Raw genomic sequence first — 4217 nt, forward strand, 5'->3', positions numbered from 1 at the left:
TAGGCTTGTGATATCACCGAACAACACATCGGTTTCCAAGCTACTTAGACATATAAGCTCGGGATGTAACACTCCCTTACATAGGAAACATTTGCAGCAGCGGCGGTTTATTGAACCGTTACACTTCCGGTAGGCTGGTGATATCGCCGAACGACTTATCAGTTTCCAAATATTCACTCACTCCACTACAATACTTGTGCAGAATGAGTAAAAATTCAAATATGAAAATGTATAACAATATTTTTTATTAGGATACAGAGGTTACCAACGGGGTGGTGTAAAGAAAGGCAAAACGTTCATCACAGTGCGTCTATATACTAAAGCATTTCAAGTCAGTAATCTCCCTGTCCACTAATACCCAAGAGATAAGCGAGTAATGACAGATTATAGAAGAATGGTTTCTACCCAATAGAACAGCACTTTTTTAAATATTTGGGAATAATTAAATAAATTTTTTTTAATTTTTATTGAAGGAGCTAACCAGAACTCCTTAATATTACTAACTAGATCTTTCTTTAATAAATCATATAATCTTATCCGGTTTGAACTGAAAAGGTTCTCAAACGTCTAATTTTAATTCACACAAATATTTGATTAAACGCCCTACGGTGGGTTTTAATATAAACTGCCATTATTATTATGAAAAAGAATTACATAACGTTCCATAAAATAACGAACCACTTTTTGCCCTTGATTTAGATTGACTCAAAAAACCTTTTGGTGGTAATCAAACTGAATTGTGTAAGTTATGAACGCTTTTATAAATATAAAAATCTTTATAATGACAGTAATGTATGTAAAACACTTATTTTGTAGTGATAAGTAACGCAATCTTTATCTATTGGAAACAAATTATAGAAGCCATTGGATATGTGTAATACAATGCTAAAGTACATTAGTTTGTTGATAGAGTTTTAGTTCTTTAACATTTACTGCTTAAAATATAAATTAGGATTTAACTGAAACTCTAAAGTAGTTAAATTTTAAATTTACCACAAGTTAATCTAAGTGATGAGCTTCATAAAATCCTGTCTTCTTAGCATTAAAAAGCTTACTTTTTTTCTAACCAATTATTGTAACGATGATTAGATGTGTTAAAAATTTGCGTCTCACCTCTGAATTGTATCTAGACACCTAATAATAATAGTCTACTTACTATGTAGTAACCGATCAGGCTCAAATAATCGACAATAAAATTTCTCAAATCACTTATGCCAGTGACTGATATTTCATCAAATAACAAATACATACCTTATTATAAATCTTGGGATACGAGAATATTGGTTTGTGAAACTGAAAAAATGACAGAGGATATGAATACAAACTCTGCAATCACCACCAAGTGTTCAGATCAATACTTACTACATGGTTCACTTGATAGTATGGTATATCCTCTATGGGGGACTTCTGAGTATGGGTTCTATCAACACTAATGGTTCATTTTATTAAATAGGCGAAACGAGAAGGAAAACTATTCAAGCTATTTATAAATCTTGATTGAATTGATAACGAACATGAAATGAGGTCATCACGTTTAGAAGGCAGCCTTACTCCTAGACTATAGTAAAGAAAGGACTATAGGGAGTGGCATAGAAATGCAGTAAAAGTGTTCAAGGTTATAAGGGTTAACGTTGGCCAAAATGGGTCACACACAGACAACAGAATCGATAATGGTTCTGAAATATATTTATTAAATTAAGTCACAATTATTTAGAGACGAAAATTTGGTTATTAGGTTCAATTAAATTGAATGATAATAAGAATAATAATAATCGCATATGCTAGATTTATCGCTGTTATTTGAGGTCATTAATCTAGAATAAGCAAAAACTTACCCAATATAGTAAAAGGCATTCAGTAATTTCACCTAACTGCATTACAGCTATTGTATACAGATTTATTTAAATGAAAAAATAAGATAGAAACAAAGTTCTGTACTAATCTGGAGTAATTAGTGTATTTACCAATAAGTACTTAATTTAGTATACTAGATTAGAAACTAAACAAGGTAATACCTAATTCACGCCAAAGCACGTGCAGTTCAACTGAGGAATTCTCCTGCCCCATTCAGAACTTGGAAGGAGCGGAAAATATTCCAATACATTGCACGACTTACTTTCTATCTACTTCAAATTCACATATCTTTTCATTCTTACGAAGGTCTGCATGTAAGTAAAATTTATCAACATCATTTTTCAGGTTGTGTATTGCTGATTGAAACTAAATATTTCAGTGTATATTTTTTTATTTTTTATTTTTTAAATATGATTTGTTAGGATCTCATACTTTTAAATTCTCCTAGTTACAAATTTATTATTATGTTTCTTAACATACTGATTCGTAACGGTTCATTAAATCCTTCAACAAATGTAAGCAGCCATCATCACACGCTGAAAATCAATTAAAACAAATATAAATTGAGCTTAAAATTACTTTAACATTTTATAAATAATTTGAATTTTTAATCATCTTGTAAAGTACTGAAATAAAAATTTTTCTAAAATCCGAATGAATGCGCCTTATTTTAAAACATTTTATTGTTAAAGACTGGTTAACAAACTTACCTAAAATATATAATAAAATTGTCTCTGTACCATGATTAATTTGTATGTATCTAGAACTACAGTAGTTAACATCTCAGTTAGCGAGCAATATTGTATACTAATGAAATTTTTACGTCCGCTGTCTGGATACCATGCGTTGAATATAAAAAAAAAACTTATTGTTAGTAAAATTATTGTTAATTACCTTAAACTATACAAAAAATATTTAAAAAGCTGTTTACATTTACAATTATGCTTGAATATGGATGGCCATCTTGACACTTTTTATTGGTTAAAACTGTTTAACGAACTCGTCCAAAAGCTAGGTGCATATAATGAAATGTTTTCCGAATTAATACAAGATAAATCCACCTAAAACAGTACAATTTTCTATTAAACTTACTGTAGCATTTGTGCAGCATAGATGTACAATTCCCGTTACTCAAACTATCGAAATTAACTTGCATACATTCAAGCTTTGCAAGTTATGTGTGATTCTATTTGTGAATGTTAAATGGCAAAGCCAACTTTAAATTCGCCTAATCTCTACTGACTATACCAGGGCCACGACCCTATTTAGACTAACCGTAGTGTCAAAACTGACAGTAAAGGTAAGCCTCCTTGACGAGCGAGCCTCATATCTCCTCAATAAGCCCTAACTAAGTAGCCCTTAAGAAGCAATAAGGCAACAATTGGCTTTAATTGCCTGTAAAAGAACGAAGTGCCGACAGATTAGGAAAATCTTTTATCATTAATAGCTCATATCTGTTAGTTTTAAAATCTATTTAAATTCTTCAGCATACAGTTCATCAACAGTATATTCTATACTTTCTTTCTGTAATAATATTGAAGTTCCTCCAGTCCGAGCATAAAAAAGGACTGCTAGTATAAGGGACTTTAAACGGTGGAAAATCCCTAATCTCTTGGAGATTAAAGCCTAATTCCTTAGCTTTTCAGTAGATGAACATAATAAACTATGACATTTTACTGTAGTTGATTGAAGTCCAAATAAATACTAACCTAAGAATGTAGCAATCATCACCAATGCAAGAAAGTTGGCATTTTAAGCTGTTTAAAGGGTCATTTATTTATAAATATTAAACTGTATAACATTTTACTTAAATAATATTTAACCACTTGAAATGTGAAATATTTGTTTCAATTTAAAATACGTAATACATTTATATTACATATTTCATTTGTCACCATATTAAAACGTATAAAGAAATGGCTGAAACAGTAAAACAGTGCGATGTAAATATACTTCTCTGGTGTTATGAATTACTTTCCAGAAATATTATTTCTTAACGCAACCCATATTATTCCAGTTTATTATTCCAGTTGGGTTATCAGCACGGTGCTGCTCCATACAACAATGTATGTATGAACAACCCAACACCACCTCCACACAATCTCGCGGCTGAACACTCTCTTACGAGTATACTGCAAATACTGCCGGCAGCGCGCGGTAGTTTACAGAACCGTACCGCTTACGGTGGACTGGGGGTAGCTAATAATACCGAACAACATATCGGTTTCCTCACAGTTCATTAATTTACTTTAAACGATAATATGAAAACATTAAAAGTTATATTTTTAACTTAATTCGTTGAGCGATACTGAAGCCTCCGGTGGCTTTAAATGATTTACTTTATGTGTGTGTGTGTGTGTGTG

This window comes from Homalodisca vitripennis, chromosome 4 (genome assembly GCF_021130785.1).
Source record: "Homalodisca vitripennis isolate AUS2020 chromosome 4, UT_GWSS_2.1, whole genome shotgun sequence".
NCBI lineage: Eukaryota > Metazoa > Arthropoda > Insecta > Hemiptera > Cicadellidae > Homalodisca > Homalodisca vitripennis.